Source organism: Podarcis bocagei (genome assembly GCF_964188305.1).
Source record: "Podarcis bocagei genome assembly, chromosome: 8".
Taxonomy (NCBI): Eukaryota; Metazoa; Chordata; class Lepidosauria; order Squamata; family Lacertidae; genus Podarcis; species Podarcis bocagei.
The window spans coordinates 55,883,444-55,904,992 of record NC_138133.1 but is presented as its reverse complement, the minus strand read 5'-3'; the positions used below and the strand labels follow the sequence as shown (position 1 = coordinate 55,904,992).

The following is a 21,549-nucleotide window of genomic DNA, read 5'->3' as shown; positions in this document are numbered from 1 at the left end:
GCTTGTCCCACCACTTTCTCCTAGGGAAACCAGCTGTTTGTCAATGAATCAGAGCAAACGTAAATCAGTTTTTCTGCAGACTGACATTTGTTCTGATTCAGTGGTAAACAGTGGGTTTTCCCAGGGAAAGAGGCAGGAGGACAAATAAAAAACTGCTCGGGATAAGCAGAAAACCTCTCAGTCCCGTGCTTTCTAGGTCCAGGACAAGCGGAAGTGTGGAGGAGCTCCCAGGTCAGGCTCACTGTTAATTTCACTGGATCTACACTGAATATGACTTAGTCAAATACCACCCTTGGTACATATTTTTGTGTTTTTATATTGTAAACCGTCCTGTGATTCTCAGATGAGGGGTAGGATAGAAATGTAATTAATCAATCGACTAATAATGCCAGTACCCTTATCAAATTTTGATAGACACCCTTGCCTCACAGCTATTTTATTTTTTAACCATACACACACACACACACACACACACACGTCACGAGGCCCATTATAAAATACATTGCAATATTTCTAAAATCACAGCTACTATTTCTGACAATATTATGGAACTTGTGGCGTTTCCTTTTAATGGCTCTCATTCATTTACTGAGGGGTTTTATGCTATATTTTTACTGTTAGAACTCATCCTGAGATTGTTTGACAATGAAGGGAAGGGTATAAATACTGTAACCGAATAAGATAAATCCAGTCACGGATCTACCACTTCACATTTGTTTCTGCCACACTGACAACCTCAGTCTGGCTAATGATAGGGCCAACACTATACTCACGGCTGGGGAGGAATCCCTTCATCTCAGGAAGTGTATAGGACTGTAATATTTCATCAATTAGATTGATAAGACATTATGGTTTGCTGAGAAGATGTCCCTTATGAATCAGGCAATTAAAACAAAGGTTAGGTCCTTTGAATAAACAAAGTGCAGTTGCCAATTGCCATTACAAAAGAAGCATTCTTTCTTGCAGAATCCCTCTTCTCAGATGGTGGCTGTTGCATCCACATGTGTACATTGTCTCTAAGGAAAACGGTCGTCGTCCCCCACTTTTTCTGCCATGTGTTTTTATCCACATTTAATTAATAAGAATTAATAAGCCAATTAATGAATCAATTAGGTTTTCTTTAATTGAGTGAGAGCCCTAAAATGCATGAAGACCCATAGAGAACAACCTAGTGGGAGTCAAGTCCACTGAACTCAATAGGATTGTGCTTCTCTAGCAAAGGGATGTAGAGCTTGGCCCAGGGGTAGATCTACTATGAAACTAACAAAGCTTGAGCTTCAGGGACCCTAATTTTGGAGCGGCTCCAGAAGTGACTTTAGTCCATATTGGTTGTTGTTTTTTTTAAGGGTCTAGTAGACCCATTTTGAGTCTCACAACTTGAAAACTATAAGGCACGGAGCATTTTTATTCACATCAGTGACATTGACATATGAGATAATACAGTACAGCAATTTTAACCCAAACCTGAGCCATTTATTTTTTTAAAAAAAATGTGATCTGTCATGGAACAACCCCATTGAAGAAGATAACAGTGGTTAGCCAGACCTTGTTGCTGGTTGCAAAGAGGCCCCCATGACGGTTCAAGCTTCAGTGATCCCAAAATGTAGGTCCACCACTGGCTTGACCTTTGCATGTATAAGGTCCCAGGTTGAGTCCCTGGCATATCTCAGAAGGATGGAGACAGAATCCTTCCCAGAACACCCTGCAGAGCCATTGCCAGTCAATGTACGAGACAATACAGAACTAAATGGTCCAATGATCTGACTTGCTATAAAGCAGCATCTTATGGTCTTGCTAGCAGTCCTTGCTTGCTAAGTGTACAAAACAAACATACCAGCCCACACCCTGTTTCTCTCTACCTCTGGGAACTTCACAACTACCATGAAATCAATAGAGTAGCTGGAAAAGGCTCCTCTATTTGTAAGTGAGCATCTCGAATTTTGCAGAAACATTTGCTGTAACTGGTGCTTCTTGCCTCGTGCAATCTGTTATGCTGCATCTTCCACTTCTTAGGGGAGGGAGAGCTGGCATTATTTCCTGGAGACAGCAATTCTTTGGGGACCATAGAGCAGAAAGTAGCAAGCTCTCAGCAGCTGGCTGCTGCGCCTTGGGATGCAGGCAAGGGTGGATCAGAATAATCTAATGCTGGGATGCATGCGAGGGCTTTAGTTCTCCCTTTCACTGCAAAGTGCCATTGCATTGCTGGAAGGTTGGAAGGAAGAAAACTCCCAGAGCGTGGAAAAATCAAAATTAGAGACTGAATTGTTAGAACCCAATACCAAGAATTTATCAAGAATGTATAACTTGCTGCTGAAATAGAATACACAGGATGAAACAGTTAAATCGGCTATGATTAAGTGAGCACAGGACATTGGTCATAACATTATGTCTGCTGACTGGGAATGGTTGTGGAACACCGGTATTAAATTCACGGCATGTAATGCCTTAAAGGAAAACATTATGAAAATGGTTTACAGGTGGTACATGACCCCAGTCAAGCTGGCAAAAATTTATCATTTGCCTGATAATAAGTGTTGGAAATGTAAAGAGACTGAAGGTACCTTCTATCACCTTTGGTGGACATGCCCGAAGATTAAGGCCTTCTGGGAAATGATCTATAATGAAATAAAAAAGGTACTTAAATGTACTTTCCCTAAAAAACCAGAGGCCTTTCTCTTGGGCATTGTCGGCCAACTGGTGCCAAAGAAGGACAGAACTTTCTTTATGTATGCTACAACAGCAGCAAGAATACTCATCGCAAAGTATTGGAAGACACAAGATCTACCCACTCTGGAAGAATGGCAGATGAAGGTGATGGACTATATGACACTGGCTGAGATGACAGGCAGAATCCGTGATCAGGGAAAAGAGACGGCGGAAGAAGAATGGAGAAAATTTAAAAGTTATCTTAAGGACTATTATAAACTTGATGAATGCTAGAATGTTGAGGTTTTCAGGAAAAAAGGGATACAGTGATATAAGACCAGATTATAGAAAAGATTAAGACGACAGAGGTTGGAAAGGAATATTTAGAAGTTGCTAAAAAACTATGGACATTGGGATGCAGAAAGGGGGGGGTATGGGGGAGTCCTGGAAAAGAGGTTTATGAAAAAATGTTATGAAACTATACGTGTTTGTATGTCTTTTTAGGTGTTTGTTTGTCTTTAAAAAATTCTGTAAAACCAATAAAAATTTTATTAAAAAAAACAAAAAAAAACTCCCAGAGCTATTAGCCAGCTGGATCTGAAGGGAAATTCCTTGCACCCAGCACCAATATAACCATCCAGACTGTGAACCTTTGTGCTGTGACAGAAATATAGGGTGTGAAGATTGTACAACCACATTAAAAAGAATTGAAAGGGTCACATCAAATTATTTATCTTGCTATTATGCCGTGCAGCTCAGGGCAAAATATACTCCCCTCCTAATTTTTATATTATCAACAACCCTCCAAGTAAATTATAGTAAGAGCATCCGGGCTGTGTAGCGATTAAGGTCTCCTCATGGCTGATGGGAGTTGTGCAGGGGCAGCTGTGTATTCCACAACATGTCATTGACACAATAATAGTGCACTGCTGGTGGATTTATACTAGACCGTCCATATATCATTCTGCTTTCTTAGTTTTTCTATTATGCTTCCCCAATGTTACTGCATTCTTGCTGACTAGAGAGGCACTCTTGCACTACAGCACAACCAAAATGAGACAGCATTCCCCCCCCCAAAAAAAAATATATTTGTGTATTAAATTTGCAGGAATTCAGTGGGAAGCCATGGGGTATGCACCAGCTGGAAATGAAGAAACAATGTATTGCAGGTGCAAATTGTATTGGAAGCAGGGTTACATATACAGCAACTGCTCCAATAGCATCATGAAAAGGACATCTGGGCAGCTTTAAACCCTGGTCTCCCTGGTCTAAGGAGAACAGTCTAACCACTACAGCACATTGGTCATCAAACAAAATCAAGGTAGCCTATACAGCAGCTATGGCCCAGCTATAACATTATCGCTGATTAAGGCTAGAATCCTATGCATATGTGCAAACAAATTCCATTGAATTCAGCAGGATTTACTTCTGAGCAAATGTGTTTAGGATCTGGCTGCCAGAGGAAACCCCCTGTCATTATAACCATTTATAATCCAGCCAAAATACTATACAGACAGCTTGCTGATAATATAATGCTCCACTAGTACTTCAAAAATTAAATAATTGTTAATTGTAATTCAATTAGTTTGATTTAATTGCTTTCCTCGGTAATGGAGCATTTTATTGTTATTGTGACATCTTCACTGTGGTTTGTGGGATGAAGTTGACTCCATGCTTTCTGATTAGTATTTCAACCCTTTCTAGGCTCCCAGTCATAGTTGGGAATTTGAATAGTTGGGAGGTTTATCTAATTCTTACAGTTTATCATAAATTAGTTCAATCACAAACTAAATATATACAGCAAATTAAGTGTCTGGAAGTATGGTGCTAGTGAACCTGACTGCTAATTTGCCATATTTCATAGCTGATATGCTTGTGAGCTCTCTCCCTTCTCTAAAAATATACCAGCCTTTGCAAGCTACCTTTTCTGCAAAATAGGGAAAACATTTCACAAGTCGATGTCCATGTGGTCTTAATTGTTTAATTAATAAAAATGTCCATAAGCAATGGAACCATTATGCTATTTATTTGTAATGCTGCCATTAAATCTGTTGTTTTACATTCACTGACCATGAAGCAAAGTCGGGAAAAATCTCTGAGTTTCTTCAAACAAGATGGGCAAAGTGGATATTTCTGAGTAGATTTCCGCCAGCAAGGACCAGCACTGGCAAATGTACACTGCATGTCGTATCCACTGAGTTCAATGGAGATTTCTCCCAGGTAAGCATATAAAGGACTACAGTTTTAAGACAGGTTTCCTTTACTGACTTTGGAAAAGGACAAGAAACTTTGGCAGTAGAGTCCTCACAGAGTCCTACCATGCTGCAGATCTTCAGAGATTAGGACCGCGGGGCAGAGGCACAGGAAGGCTATCTACCAAACAAAACTGGCTGCTAAGTCATGGAAAATCTCTTAAATTCTACAGGATGCTCTCAAGAAAATGTGCATTCCTCTCTGTGGCAGCTGTCTCCACCTGGCAAGCCATTCATGTGCACCCATTCAGTATGTGGATCAGATTATTTTCTGAAGAATACTCCAGAACATCTGTTCCACATAGTGATCTCTTCCCACTTAGTGCAGACAAAGGGGTGGCTTTCCTTCTGCGAGACCAAGATCACAAGGTATCCCAGTTGGGAGCCTGGTTTTCAAGGGACGGCATTCACTGGCCAGTAGGGATATAGGTTTAGCACTTGTGGGATTATGTTAATTTGGCTAGAGCTACTGTTAAAAAATCCGTATACATTCCTGAGTCACCCTGTGGCTCTCTGTATGGACCCGTGTGGGAGGCACATCATGATGACGACGACCTATGGCAGTCTCTGAAGTTACAGAACAACAATCCTGAGTGGGGTGCTTTCCTTTTTGCTGTGTTAAAAAAAGTAATCCGTGGAATGTCAGAATCACTTCTGGTGCAAGAGCAATCCATTGTTGTTGTTTGAAAATACAGCCGTACCTTGGTTCTGGAACGCCTTACGACTCGAACATTTTGGCTCCTGAACGTCGCAAACCCAGAGGTTAGTGTTCCAGTTTGTGAATGTTTTTTGGAAGCCAAACATCCAACATGGCTTCTATGGCTTCTGCTTGAGTGCAGGAAGCTCCTGCAGCCGATTGGAAGCCACGCCTTGGTTTTCAAATATTTTCAGAAGTCGAATGGACTTCCGGAACGGATTCCATTTGAAAACCAAGGTACGACTGTATACCTTCTGCAGTGCTGAAGTCTTCCCTGCTTCCTTATTCCCACCAAAGTCATAGATAAGATTCTACTTCTTTTACAACAGAAGCCACATGGCATTCCTTTAAAGCAATCCTGTTTCCCTTCATACTGGCAAATTCTGGACCATTATCTTCAGTATGCAGAGTATGTACCGTATTTTTCGTCCCATAGGACGCTCCGTCCCATAGGACGCACCTAGTTTTTTGGGGGGGAAATAAAGGAAATTTTTTCCCCTTTATTTCCCCCCCAAAAGCAGGTCGGGGAAACCGAACCAGGTCGAGGAACAGCGGGATGGCGGCGCTGCGCCTCCCTGCTGTCCCCCAAGCTTGTGGGGCTGGCCCATGTCTGCCCGGCGTGAGGGGCGCTCTGCATCAGGGCGCCCCGCCCACCGGGCAGCAGGCTGCTATCCGCAGCGTGGGGAGCCTTGCGGGGAACTCCTGCAAGGCTCCCCACGCTGCGGATGTCTGCCGGGCGCGGGGGGCGCTCTGCTTCAGGGCGCCCCTCGCGCTGGGAAGCAGGCTGCTATCCGCAGCGTGGGGAGCCTTGCAGGAAACTCCTGCAAGGCTCCCCACGCTGCGGATGTCTGCCAGGCGCGGGGGGCGCTCTGCTTCAGGGCGCCCCTCGCGCTGGGCAGCAGGCTGCTATCCGCAGCGTGGGGAGCCTTGCGGGGAACTCCTGCAAGGCTCCCCATGCTGCGGATGTCTGCTGGGCGCAGGGGGCGCTCTGCTTCAGGGCGCCCCTCGTGCTGGGTGGCAGGCTGCTATCCGCAGCCTAGACATCCCTGCGGGACCTCCCGCAGGGCTGCCTAGGCTGCGGATGTGTTCCCGAAGCCTGGAGAGCGAGAGGGGTCGGTGCGCACCGACCCCTCTCGCTCTCCAAGCTTCAGCAAAAGCCTGCATTCGCCCCATAGGACGCACCCAGGTTTCCCCTTCATTTTTGGAGGGGGAAAAGTGTGTCCTATAGGGCAAAAAATACGGTAACTGCAATTGGGGTCTGCTACTCAGAGCTACCATGAGCCACTGCTTGCTTTTTTGCAGCACCAAGCCAGCTGTATGGACATTTGAGGAGACCTTGGGCACTCACTAATAACTGCTAGAGTTAGTGAATGCTAGAAATTAATAAATGGTAGAATTTAGATAATATTTGGAGAATTGAAAGGAAAATGCTAGGGTCTCGCCTAAGATAGACGCCACTGAAAACCCATCAATGGAAACCATAAACCAGGCAGGAGGCTCTGCCATGAGGGGAGGAGGTTACCAAGGTGACTGGGGAGGGTGGGCAGGCTATGACTACAGGGGGGAAGTGTTGTTTTACATGAGGCTTGGTTTTTTTCTGGCAAGGGTCTTTCAGAAGGAAAATGGTGGAGCCAGTACTCCAGGTGGAGGTCATGCGAGACAGAATGATCTTGGCAGGCTGGGACAGAGGTCCTAAGAAATTGTGCAGGATGCCTTGGACTCCAGTGCCGCACTGCTGTGGGGGACAAGCCCTTCTTCAGATGCAGTGCTCTGAACTCGCTCCCAGGTATAGGCCCAGGTGTAAATATGTGTACAGCAAGCCATATATTTAGAAGACACTTGTCTCAGCAGAAACACAACCCTGGGTGAGTGCCTGTAACCTTTGGAATCTCATGCAGCTGCTCTGCAGAGATTGGGGTGGCATGTAACCATATAAACCATACCTCCATCTTCATTCCATCTAGCATATGAAAGTCCTGAACAGGAAAAAGATTACCACCCACCACCAATGAGTCATAGAATTGTAGAATTATAGAGTTGGAAGGGACCCCAAGGGTAATTTAGTCCAACCCTCTGCAGTGAAGGAATCTCAACTAAAGCATCTATGACAGATGGCCATCCAACCTCTGCTTAAAAATCTCCAAGGGAGGAGAGGCCACAATCTTTCGAGGGAGACCATTCCATTGTAGAACAGCTCTTACTATCAGAAAGTTCTTCCTGGTGTTTAGTCGGAATTTCCTTTCTTGTAACTTGAAGCCATTGGTTTGGGACCTACCCTCCAGAGTAGGAGAAAATAAGGAGGCTCCCTCTTCCATGTGACAGCCCTTTAGCTATTTGAAAATGGCTATCATATCTCCTCTCAGTTTCTTCTTCCCCAGGCTAAACATACCCAGCTCCTTCAACCGTTCCTCATAAGGCTTGGTTTCCAGACCTTTTATCATCTTGGTCACCCCCTTCTGCACACGTTCCAGCTTGTCAATATCCTTCTTAAATTGTGGCATCCAGAAGTGGACACAGTACTCCAGGTATGGTCTGACCAAGGCAGAACAGAGCAGTTCTATTACTTCTCTTGATCTGGACACTGTACTTCTGTTGATGCATCTGAGAATCTATTTATGTGTTTATCACCAGCGACAATCACCATTTTTTGTTGTGAGCTTAATTATCTACTGATTTCTGTCTGTTGCAAACAGTTCTAGCAGTATCAAAAAGGCATCCAACCAAACTTCCTCACAAATGAAATACCAGGCTTCAAACAGGGCAGGCCTGTCCATTCATTAGCCCTACCCATTTTATGGTCGTCTCACCTACAGTATTATAGAAATTGGGGGTGGAGGGGGAGAGAGAAGCTGCCAGGAAAGGGTTTGTTTTATTAATTAGTCTCCAGTTAGCAGCCCAGGGAAGGTATCTCTTTCAGTCACTCTATGCCACATTGAGACGGCAAAGAAATAATCAGAAACACTTCCCCTCGGCACAAATCTCTATCGATCTGAATATGGATCTTATTTCAAGACAGCGAACAACCTGCACTGATGTGCTCCAACACAGACATGTTAGCATTTCCAGGTTTCTTTAAAACGTGTAGCTATCTACCCTTGTATTTCTTCCTCTCAACTCCCCTGGAGAAAGAGACAAAAACGCTGCTGCCTTCCATAAGGCGGAAATCTCTGCACACATCATCCGCTCCCTGCACTGTCCTTCCCGGGAGCTGGCTCGGTTGTGCAAGGTAGCTCCTAATTACCTCTCTCCTGGATTCTTTTTTCTCCCCCTCCGAGGACAGCCTTTCCAAGAAAAAGCACACCTGGTGCTGTGAGATAGGGAGCCTCACCATGGATACCAGGTTCCCATTCCCAGTCTGGCTGGTGCTCCTGGGACCCTAATAACTATCTCTAGAATGCTGCAAAACTCCAGATGTGCATTAGTTACTGCCATGAGACCCTGTCCTCCTTGCCATTCAGAAGCAGCTCCACATTCATAGGCCTGAGAAAGCAAGCGGAGGGGGAGAGGGAAAGAGTGCTCATAATCTCCCTTTTATTATGCTGCCCCATGCCAGATAAGGACAGCTGTTCACGCACGATGTGTGCAAACCAGAAATGATAAATAGCCTGAAACAAATATATGATACATAAATGGCTTTTTTTTTTAACCAGGGTGTTCGTTGGCAAAGAAAGCAGACTGTGGCCGATGATTCCTTTCTTGCCTCCCTCCCTCCCTTCCTCCTTCTCCCCTCTACCCCCCCCCACGCTTTCCAGCCAACCGTGTGCTTTTAAAAGGCTTGTCCCAAAATAAACAAGAGTTCTTCCAAGGCAAGGCTTACAAAGGAAACGCTACAGCAAATATCTGCCCAGCAAACCCAAGGGTTAATACGAAGGATGCACAAATACAGGAGATTCTGTAAGTTGTAAGCGCTGATTGGAAGGGAGAGACCACTGTAGGTCAACATGTCCTTTACATTGTGAATAACTTGACAGCGTCTAATAAACCCAGCCACCTATGGCCAAGATAATTGACTTTATATTCCTAGACATCACACGCCATATTTTTTTAAAGGGAGAAATGGTAAGCCAGGGCACATGAGATTTCAGAGCCTGGCCTGTGCTGCACAGCATCCCATCCCGCTTGAACCTTATCTGCTGCTCTTTATTTCCTTAAAGAGGGGTAAATTAACCTCCCATCCGAGTGCTCATCATCCTAGGACTCTCAGCAGCCTTCCAGAGGGTAAATGTAAATCCGCCGAGACAAGAGGCTCCCAGGCACACAGGGACACACCCCTCTCCCTGTCATGAAATAAGCCCCGTTGATTTATGAAGGGGCCCATGAGTAGGGATAATTATAAGACTAACAGATCTCAAGTTTATTTCCTGAGTGGTCCAACGGAGGACAGCTCCTCTGCCGTCTCCTAATGAGGGAGCCATACCCTGGAGAGCGCCGTGCTTTGCTCCCTGTCTTGCACTTGCTACATTTCACATGGATGAGGTAATTTGACTGCAGATGAGGTAACCGTGCGACTTGCCCATGAGCTGGAAGAGGTTACCATATGATCATTCATGTAAACATACAGACTGCTCCCCGAGGAGCCTGACTGACAGCTGCGTTCTGATGTTGTGCTGCACTCAGAGAGGCAGGGAGAGGAGGGGAACCGGTGGGAGTAACACAGCAGCCTTGGAGCCTGTCTGCTCTCTTAAAGGAGACAGATCACCGACTGAGTGGTTGTCAAGTCCGGCAGGCACCAGGCTTGCCTGCAGTCTCAAATCCAATAACGGCACACTAGCCAGAGAGGCCTCTGCGCCTGCTGCGTTGGGGACTGCAGCACGTGGTCCCGGCGGTGAGCAATCAGAGATGCTCTGTGGGACAGCATTACGAAGAGCTGGCCTGCCTTGGCTCGGCATGCAAGTTGAATCAGGAAGCACTTCTGTGCAAGCGCAAGTTGATTTTCGCCTGCATTTGCTGCCATCGTGTCTAGCATGGTTTAAAATCCTTTCCAAGTGGGGCATTGTCCTCTGTTTCAAAGGGCCAATATGCACTGGAGTTTCTCAGCAAATCAAAGGGACTCTCAATACTTACTAAGTGTGACAATATATTCATCTGTGAAGGGTTCGTTTCTGTCGTTCTTTCTTTTGCCCACTCCACACAGTGTCTCACTCATCTTCGCCTTTTCACCAATGCCTTTAGTTTCTGCCTGCCTCAAGACTCCTCCATCATTTTCCCATTCAAGACAGTCTCAGAAGCACATTGGAAGTGTCCCCATCTTGTTGCAAGGTGGCCTGGGAAAGGGCAAGTCAAAGGGCATGCATTACAGAAGGCTAAGTGAGAAAAACAGAGACATGACAGGCCAGTTACATGTGGCCCTTCTGTCTTAAAGGAGGCAGTTGTGTGATCCCTTTTAAAGGAATCTACATTGAATCTGGCAAATTTGAACAGCTACCCAAATTTGTCATTTTGAGGTAAAGCATTGGTGAGGGAGTTAGCATCTTGACTCTATGTAGATCTGGACGGTGCCAGTTATTCAGAGCCATTCCTGTCTGGTTTCTGGCCTGGTCTCAGGACTGAAATTGTATTGGTTACCTTGGTGGATGATTATCCTGGAAGATACTGTATACAAAGTGATCCTGCTGACTTGCCTTGTTGCTTGGTATCATTGACAAGCTAGGTTGCCCTGCTGGAGCACTGCTTAAAGGCATGGCTAAAGGTATGGTGGCTTCCTTTTTGGAAGGCAATTCACAGAAGGTTCACTTAGAATCATAGAATCATAGAGTTGGAAGAGACCACAAGGGCCATCGAGTCCAACCCCCTGCCGAGCAGGAAACACCATCAGAGCACTCCTGACATATGGTTGTCAAGCCTCTGCTTAAAGACCTCCAAAGTAGGAGACTCCACCACACTCCTTGGCAGCAAATTCCACTGTCGAACAGCTCTTACTGTCAGGAAGTTCTTCCTAATGTTTAGGTGGAATCTTCTTTCTTGTAGTTTGGCTCCATTGCTCCGTGTCCGCTTCTCTGGAGCAGCAGAAAACAACCTTTCTCCCTCCTCTATGTGACATCCTTTTATATGGCTATCATATCACCCCTTAACCACCTCTTCTCCAGGCTAAACATGCCCAGCTCCCTTAGCCGTTCCTCATAAGGCATTGTTTCCAGGCCTTTGACCATTTTGGTTGCCCTCCTCTGGACACGTTCCAGTTTGTCAGTGTCCTTCTTGAATTGTGGTGCCCAGAACTGGACACAGTACTCCAGGTGAGGTCTGACCAGAGCAGAATACAGTGGCACTATTACTTCCCTTGATCTAGATGCTATACTCCTATTGATGAGGCCCAGAATTTCATTGGCTTTTTTAGCTGCCGCGTCACACTGTTGGCTCATGTCAAGTTTGTGGTCAACCAAGACTCCTAGATCCTTTTCACATGTACTGCTCTCAAGCCAGGTGTCACCCATCTTGTATTTGTGCCTCTCATTTTTTTTGCCCAAGTGCAATACTTTACATTTCTCCCTGTTAAGATCAACTTGCTGTGATCTTACCTGGAAAATGCTTACCCATGCACTGATTATATCCAGAATTAAACGAGTATCTACTCGGACCCTGAGATCATCTTCTGAGGCCCTTCTTTGTGTGCCTCCTCCTCAAGCGGTTTGGAGGGTGGCAACATGAGAACGGGCCTTCTCTGCAGTGGCTCCCTGTCTGTGGAACACTCTCCCCAGTGAAGTTCACCTGGCACCTTCATTATGCACCTTTAGGCGCCAGGCAGAAAGTTCCATTTTAACCAGGCCTTTGGTTGATTTTATTGACATCCTATGCCCTTTTAAAATGTGGGGTGGGGGTTATTGGGTTGTTGTTTTTATTTTGAATATGTATTTTGTGGTTTTATATTTTGATTTTATTCTGTGAACTGCCCTGAGACCTCCGGGTATAGGGCGGTATAAAAATTCAGTTAGTAACAATACTAATAATAAGTATGTATGTATGTGTGTGTGTATGTATGTATGTATGTGTTTTACTTGGGCCTGCCTTTAAAGACAGTTCTGAAACTGGAAATGGTTCAAAATGCAGCTGCCAGATTGCTAGTACTGCAGAAGCAAGACAGGAAGCACAGATCACACCTATTTTAGATCAATGATTACCAGTCCTTCATGGGTTCAACTAAAAATAATTGTTTACATATTTAAAGCCCTAAATAGCCTTGCATCTAGAACTTGCATCTACATGAATCTACTTTAGCTCTGTTTAGCTTCTGAGGCCTTGGTTTCTGGCCTGCCAGTAGCAAAGAGGAGATTAGTAGATAACTTATCATGAACAAGGCCTTTTCAGTGGTGGCTCCACAGTTGTGGAAATACCTTCCCAGGGAACTAGCTTTTCCCCACTTTATATTGGAGAAACCATGTACAATGCACTAAACTTGGACAAAAGTCAAGATACAAAGATAGTAAGAAAATGAAATATATATTCTACCGTGCTTAATGTATTAGCATGGTATCCTGTCCATCTACCATATTTCTTTAAACTTTTAAATTTCTTTTCCTTTCCTTTCTGTCTCTTTAAAGTGTTCCCTCCCCCAATTGTCTTCTGATAAGCTTATCAGGGATGCCATGAAGGAGTAGACTGATAATGGCTGAGGAATCATATGAAAGGCTGCACACACCACATTACAGTTGTACCTCGGGTTACAGACACTTCAGGTTACAGATTCCGCTAACCCAGAAATAGTACCTCGGGTTAAGAACTTTGCTTCAGGATGAGAACAGAAATCACATGGTGGCGGCATGGTGGCAGCAGGAGGTCCCATTAGCTAAAGTGGTACCTCAGGTTAAGAACAGTTTCAGGTTAAGAATAGACCTCCAGAATGAATTAAGTTCTTAACCTGAGGTACCACTGTACAGTGGAACCTTGGGTTGCGAACGTGATCCGTGCAGGAGGAACATTCGCAACCCGCAGCATTTGGAACTCGCAGTGCCGCATCTGCAAACACATGGGTTGTGATTTGGTGTGCTGCGCATGCGCGAGCGCCGAAACCTGGAAGTAACCGTCCCGAAATCATGTAACCTGAAGTGTCTGTAACCCGAGGTACCACTGTACTGATCTCCTACTGTACTTCATGGAAGTCTTGGCTGGATGCATTTTAGCAAACATTTTGAGTTCACTGCAGGTGATGATGACTCAGTCTCCAGGCTCAATTGGCCTGACCTGCTCCCTGTGAAAATGGAGAGGAAGCCCACTTGAATGAGCCCTACGATTCCTTGCACTAAGCAAAAATTCCACAGCAGAGGATGAGGAAAGAGTGTCCAGTTGGTAGGAATTCTTATTCTGGAGATCATTCTAAAGCATCAATGTATATACATTTGTTTCTATGCAAGTTTAGAACTGATGAATCCAACATGGCGGACCATTCCTTAGTAGCCTGTGCCTATTTGCTCTGAAGCAAGTTCCACTCATTTAAATGGTGTTCAGCTCCTTGGATTTCACCCTAAAGAACTTCGCTGTTTGAAGCTATCCCTGGCTTGGCTGCTGAACTACAAGTCTTTGTCTGCACGGAAATAGCAAACGCAGCTGCTGCCTCACAACGTCCTGCTCACTTGCTATTGAATAGGTGAAATGCTTTTGGTACAACACAAGCAGGTGAAGGCTATTGCACTCGCGTTCTCTTCATGCACTTCTGGTTGGCCATCATGGAAAACAGGATGCTGAACTAGATGGGTATTTTGTCTGATCCAGCAAGGTTCTCCTATTCCACTTAAACTTCTTGAATGTGTCACTGTCCTGCGTTATCTGCTGAAGTGCTTTCCTGTGTATATAAAGCCTTTAGCAAGAAGAGCGAGGAAAACTGGCAGCTAAGGAGTTAATCAGAGTTGGGCACTCATTAAGCTCAGGTGCTCAGGTGTCTTCTCCCTTTGGAGGATAAAATGCCACAAACTCCATTCTGGGCTGTTTTCAGTACACAGAATTGTCAGAAAACCACCTGTTATTTGCAATGGGTTTTGTTGTTGTTGTTATTGTTGGGGAAATAATTGAAGGCATAATTAAGCAATAATGGGGTTAAAAACATATTGTTATGCAGCTACCAAACCCCCTGACAGATGTGGCATTTAAGGCTTGTCATGACTGGCGCTGTTAATTTTACACAACGTACGATCAAAGATCACGTCTGGCTCTGTGCGCCGTTTCCCTTCGGGTTCTGGCTTGCATGCCCATGCCAGACAGTTGTGGTTTGTATCATATGTTAAAAAGAGGTTACGCCACACTCTGTTTGAAATGCTACTTCCACATCACATAGAGATAGCTCGGAAGGCCCATCAAAATGAACACATCTCCGCATCTAAAAAAGCAAAGCAAGCTGTAAGCAGAAGGGGGGAAGGGCAACATCAGAGGTGAAGATTGGGTGCTTATGGGCAGCTTTTTCCATATTTAATAGACCACCAGAGCTGAATGACATTCCACTTGAAACCCCACCAAAGCAGACATGAACAGATCCCCTTACTGCACTATGTGTGTCAACTCAGAAGTAAGTCTCACTGAGTTCAATGTAGACACTAGGATTGCCATATTTCAAAAATTCACAGAAATCTACACTTCTGGATTTCCCTGAACATTTAAGCAATTTCTGCCCGGATGCTGTTTCCAATGGTCAAATCCCAGCTACGTCCAGGAAATTCCGGACGTATGGCAACAACAGTAGACACCCTGTGTACCTTTGACTCAAAAAAAATAAGGCTTGTAAAAGCACCAGATCCATAGCATTGTGTGCTATGGAATGGAAGCAAGAATAATGGGATGCTTTTGCCTAACCTCTACGAAGGTGTGTCAAAGTGCCTATTCATCTAGATGCAAAGAAGCACCACCACGCTATAGATGTTTGCCCTAAATGCATGGGGAGCTAGAATGAGCCATGTGGTGATGTAGCCCCACAGCCCCTTTGAATCTGTGGCACCTCTTCACACAAGTAAAAACTAAATGGCTCTTATCTAAAACAAAAACCCAGCTTGCAAGTGTCTGTGCTCAGTGCGGACAGCTTCACACATTTCTTTCACCCTTCCCCCAAACTACAAAGGCGTAAGGGGCAAAAGCAGCTGGAAAATAAAGCAAACGCCAGAACAGGTGTAGCCAACATGGTAGTCTCCAGGATCCTCCAATCCCTGGTCATTGGACATGCTGACTAGGATTGATGGGAGTTGTACTCCAAGAACATCCATAGTGCAAGTTACCTCTGCATTAGAGCATAGGTTCAGGCTGGTGATCCTTGCCATGACTTCAACCTTGCCATTTTTTAAAAAATAAATAAATTATTATCACATTGTTTTCAAAAGTTTTTGCAATTGCCAAACACACTACTAGGCACACATGGAGTTACTTGTCTGGTTCACAGAACCAATAGTGACACCAGGGGAAAATATGGGCCAGCAGAGAAGGAGCAAAGTAAATTCCAGCGAGTCAAGCTACATTAGACTCCTGATGGGGAAATAATATTTCTCATTAATGTCCCTATCCTAATCATATCTTCTTTTAAGTAAGTCTTGACGGAGTGTGCTCAGGATTGTAGCCTTCTGTTGATTTTTAGCTTTTAATTTAGTTACAATTTGTATGTAGAAAAAATACATTTCTTTCTAGTAACCGCAGAGGTTCAGCCATTGAGGGGGTGAACTGCTTGTTGTGGGGGTGCCTGCTCCCCTTTCCAATGCTGTCTAGGCTTAGAATTTAGTTGTTTATGTAAACATCCATGCGCAAGTAAAATGCAACTGAAGCAAATGAAAAGCAATGACAAGCCTGTAGGTAAGATCCTGAGATTACCTGTCTATCTCACCAGGTCAGAGGCAAGGCATTGATTTGCGGATGACAACCCCAAATTTGGCACACTTAAAAGCTTGTGTAAAAGTGCCCTAAAGGTATGCATATGTGAGCTCATGGAAGATTTCAACAATGAATCAAATGTGAGCATCATGCAGAAGGAAGTATTCCAGTAAAATAAAAATTGTGTGTGTGTGTGTGTGTGTGTGTGTGTGTGTGTGTATCCATCCTTTGGCAATCCTCACAGAACGTCTAGCCCAATGGTTGCCATTAATTTGATTGGAATTAATTTTATAATGAAATGATTTTAGAATGTTTTATTGTTTTACTGTTGTTAGCCGCTCTGAGCCCGGCTTTGGCTGGGGAGGGGGGGAAATAAATAAAATTTAGTATTATTATTATTTATTATTATTATTATTATTATTATTATTATTATTATATATACACACACGTATATGTATATGTATATGTATATGTATATGTATATGTATATCAGCCCCAACATTAAGCCACCCTAAAAGGTTTTCCCCCAACTGGGCTGCAGGTATAGTAATGCTTTATATCTGTAATATTTCAATCATGGTGAATGCTGCCCTTTGTGAGGGGAAGGAAATCAATTAATTTCAAAGGGAAGCTTCTAAGTCAGAAACCATTAGATCTCAGAGAGGTAGCACCAGGTTGCCAAGAACTGGATGCTAGCTGAAAATCCAGCAGGTGCAGCCCGAAGCTAAGATAAAAGTGGTCTCCCATGGCTCCATTTGTGCACAGTGCCTCCCGTGGCTGGGTTGCCATATTAGCAATCTGTTTGTAGAAGGAATAAATCCGGGCCTGGATACACAGAGACACATTACCCCAGCAAGTCCTGGCAAGACAGAGGCGCTGTGGGGGAGGGGTTCCCATGCCAAAGAAATTGGTCCACTTGCCTGTCCTGGACAGGGTCACACTCCCCTGAAGAAGCAGGTACACAGTTTAGGGCTGTTATTGGATCCAGCTCTGTCCCTGGAGGCCCAGGTAGCTTCAGGAGGTAGAAGCACCTTTTACCAGCCGCCTCTGGTGTGACAACTATGGTCGTTACTGGTCTGGGAGAGCTTGACTGCCGTCGTTCAAGCGCTGGTGACTTCAGGACTGGAGAAGTGCAATGCGCCCTGTGTGGAGCTTCCATTGCACTTGATCTGGAAGATGCAAAATGCCCAATGCAGTTCTTTTTTTTTCTCAAGAGTACGCAATACCAGCACCTTTTTTTTTTTTTTTTTTTTTTTGGCAAATGTTAAAAGTACGGCACTTGTATACCATTAAATTAATCGGGGGTTGAGATGTTGTATTTATGAATACCTGTTGATTGAGGAAAGTGGATTCAAAACTTGGAATTTCTGTAACATCTAAAGCAAGTCGATGGCAATACAGTGGTGCCTCGCAAGACGAAATTAATTCGTTCCGCAAGTTTTTTCTTCTTGCGAGTTTTTCGTCTTGCGAAGGACGGTTTCCCATAGGAATGCATTGAAAATCAATCAATGCGTTCCTATGGAGACTGTCTGGAGACAGAGGGGAAGCGCCGCTCTGTCCCCTCTTTTGAAGCAAGGGGTGGAGAGGAGAAGATCGCTTCTCCCCCTTGCCGCCCCTTGGTTCAAAAGGGGTCCGGGGAGAGAGGGGAAGGCGCTGCGCCTTCCCCTCTGTCCCCGGAGCTTGCGGGGCTGGCAACGGGGAGAAGCGATCTTCTCCGCGCCGCCCCTTGCTTCAAAAGAGGTCCGGGGACAGCGGGAAGTGCAGCGCGTCTTCCCCGCTGTCCCCGGACCTCTTTTGAAGCAAGGGGCGGCGAGGAGAAGCGCTGCGCTTCCCGCTGTCCCCGGACCTCTTTTGAAGCAAGGGGCGGCGCGGAGAAGATCGCTTCTCCCCGCCACCCCTTGCTTCAAAAGAGGTCCGGGGACAGCGGGGAAGACGTGCTGCGCTTCCCGCTGTCCCCGGAGCTTGCGGGGCAAGCTTCGTTTTGCGAAGCAAGCCCATAGGGAAATTCGTCTTGCGAAGCAACTCGAAAACGAAAAAACCTTTCGTTTTGCGAGTTTTTCGTCTCGCGAGGCGTTCGTCTTGCGGGGCACCACTGTATAGTTGGTGTAAAAAGGTGACATACTGTTTTTAAACTTCCTACAAGTGTATTCATTGGCTTGTTCTGTAAAAGTTTAAATAAAGGTAGCTTTATATACTAAAAGTATATAAGTAAGTAAAAAAAAATACAGCACTTACTGTAACAACTTCATGGTAAGTACCAGCACCCTTCTTTCCTAAAGCAAAACAAAACAAAACAAAAACACCTAAAAAGCACTGGAAAGGAGTAAGGCCATATCACACTGACAGCAGAATGAAGGCCTAGCTGGACCTTTGGTGTGATCCAGTATAATCCAATATGGCTCCTTTTATGTTGATGTAAAGAAGAACATTCACAAAGAAGCTCATGTAGATTACATAACCCCTATTTATTTTAAGGGCAGAATAACCAATGGTACAATATAAATTGTAAGCAGCAGCAGAATCTAGTTAGAGCAGGGGTGAGGAACCACTTTTGGCCAGAGGACTGGATCTGAAAGTAGTCGGTCTCTGTGAGCCACATTGGCAGGTGGATGGGGCTGTCCAGCTGCCAATCATTTGATGTCCTGTGACATCAGGCACGGGAAAGGCAAAGCCATGGCTATAAAGCAACAGTTGCAAGTGTGCTCTGATTGTTGCTTTAGCACTGGTTGAATTGGGTGCCTTTCCCTACTGCGCTGCTTTTGGAAGGAATAAGATGCACTTGGGAATGACAAGGAGCTCCAGAGTGCATCTGGTCCCTGCCGAAAGTGTGATAGGATAAGCACTGAATTCAAGCCGTGCCAATGTCATGTGATGCCAGGTGGACATGGCTTGGCCAAAATGGCCTCATGGGTCAAACAGGGAGGCCTGGGAGGCCAAAATAGAAGGCCCACCAGTGAGTGAGAGGGAACTTCAAGACTAAAGTCCCAGCAGTGCCTGAGAACTTCCCCTTCTAAACAGCAATAACTGCTAACCCAGAAATAGTATCTCGGGTTAAGAACTTTGCTTCAGGATGAGAACAGAAATTGTGCTCTGATGGCACTGCATCAGCGGGAGGCCCCATTAGCTAAAGTGGTGCTTCAGGTTAAGAACAGTTCAGGTTAAGAACGGACCTCCAGAACGAATTAAGTTCTTAACCAGAGGTACCACTGTATTGGAAAAGCCTCCACAATACTTTGCTCTACATTTTTGCTGCCTTTATGGAGCTGCCGTATCCTCCATACCTTTACTGTATTGACATACAATGGAACCTTGGTTTTTGAACTTAATCCATTCTGGAAGTCTGTTTGACTTCCGAAACGTTTGAAAACCAAGGCGCAGCTTCCGATTGGTGCAGGCGCCCCGGATACAATAGCCAACAGCCGCATCGGATGTTCAGCTTACGGAAAACATTCGCAAACTGGAACACTTACTTCTGAGAGACAGATAGATTGCTATATCACTTAGTAACTGTGCAATATAGACACTTTGGTGCAGGGAAAGAAAGATAATTTCCTGTGTGTTGAGGTACTGCTCATCCAAAAGACAAGTGGTCCTCTTGGGGAATTCAACCACCATCAGCTTTCAGGTTAGCCGAATGCTGAGTGGCTGCATAAGTGAATTCACTACTAACCCTACACTTGACCTAGTTTCACACAGATCACACCATGGTGTGGTGTGTGTGTGTTTTGTAGGGGTGGGGGTTGCCTCAAGGTAAAGCAAAAAAGCAGTTGCTTGAATCCTTCCTACAAGCGACAAGTATGCTTCCCCGCTGAAGATCTCAGCAGCGTCTATCAGGCAGGTGTGACTTGCATTTCGCTCTGTCCCTTCTCCTTCCCATCCGAAACAGACCTCAGATCTTGCACAGCAACCACATCCTGTCTCTTCAGCTGTTCGTCTTTTCCTGCCAACTAATTACTATTCAGATAAAGTCACACACAGAGCCAGCACAGGACAGAGTCAGCTAGAGGGAACAGATTCCATTGACCTCAACCCTCTTCTCTTTCTTCCAATAAGATCTTCTCTATCTGCATCCACCCACTTTGTCTAAGGGGTGGGAGAGGGGGGGAGGGAAAGGGAGAGAAATAAAAACCCCGTAGGTCCTCAGACTTCCCCAGTGGGGAGGCTGCAAGCAGGAAACGGTCTCCCGGGATCAGAGCTCAAGCAGATCATTTTCCATCACACTGACATGTCTAACAATGTAGTGAGTCACAAGCCATCCAGCAAGTGCAGAATGAGTCACCTGAAGTAAACTGGGGAGGGGTGGCTGCGAGTGATTTTTGCCTCCCAGAATCAGTGTTGTTTGAGTTGGAAGCATGTTTCCTCTTTCTGCAAAGGAGAGCAGCTGTACGATTCTCAGCTTCTAACCACAAAGGGCCCATTGACCTGTTTCAAAGAAAGAAAGAGGGGGGAAAGAGCATGAGAGATAGTGGGGGAGGGGGAAAGGATGCTTATTATTTTTAGCAGCAAACGTCTAAAAACCAGCAAAAAGGAGTGGGGAGCCAGCAGCACCTCCAACCCTGAAGAAACACGACAGCCATTTTGCCACCATAGCCAACCAGAATTTTTGTCTGTGCGGCGGGGCACTGAGTTCAAGCTCCACACCTGCCACTGTGCGTGCGAAACGCAATGCGGTCCTCAGTGTACGCGCACAAATTGCACGGTCCTTCCCCTTGACAAAAGTGTGCCTGAGGGCGAACGTGCTTCTCTGTTGGGTCATGCGTTACAGCACTGGGCAACCTTCTGCAGCCTGAGATCTTTTATGAGCAGCCTTCTGGGGCCCACATGCCAGCGGAAGATGGGGCCAGAGGCAGAAGTGGGCAGAACAATGAATGTTGCCTTTGTACTGTAGGCTGCTTTCAGCACAGCTCTTCCTTACCCTCCATGCAGGCAAGGAAGAACCATAATCAGAATTCAAGGACAGATTTCAGCCAGGCAAAAGCAGCAGCAGCAACAACAACCCACCCCCCACAGAGTTTAAAAGGCCATAGATTGTTTAATTAGCCAAAGGCCTGGGAGAAGAGGAATGTTTTTGCCTAGCACCAAAAGATATGTAACAAAAGTGCCCTAGTGAGAGCATTCCACAATTGGGGAGCCACCGCAGAAAAGGCCCGTTTTTGTGTTGCCACCCGCTGGCCCCGTGGA

The 21,549-nt window shown here is 45.3% G+C and overlaps 1 long non-coding RNA gene across 1 annotated transcript in view; it reads right to left on the bottom strand.

The window, feature by feature from the left end:
• LOC308593196 overlaps positions 1-20,282 on the bottom strand; it is a 29,487-nt gene extending 9,205 nt beyond the window's left edge. Inside the window, exons 1-2 of the long non-coding RNA XR_014010837.1 lie at positions 20,257-20,282; positions 18,604-18,641 (exon numbers count right to left, since the gene is read on the bottom strand). This is a non-coding gene — a long non-coding RNA (uncharacterized lncRNA). The remainder of the gene's footprint in view (positions 1-18,603; positions 18,642-20,256) is intronic.
• Positions 20,283-21,549: the final 1,267 nt, after the last annotated feature.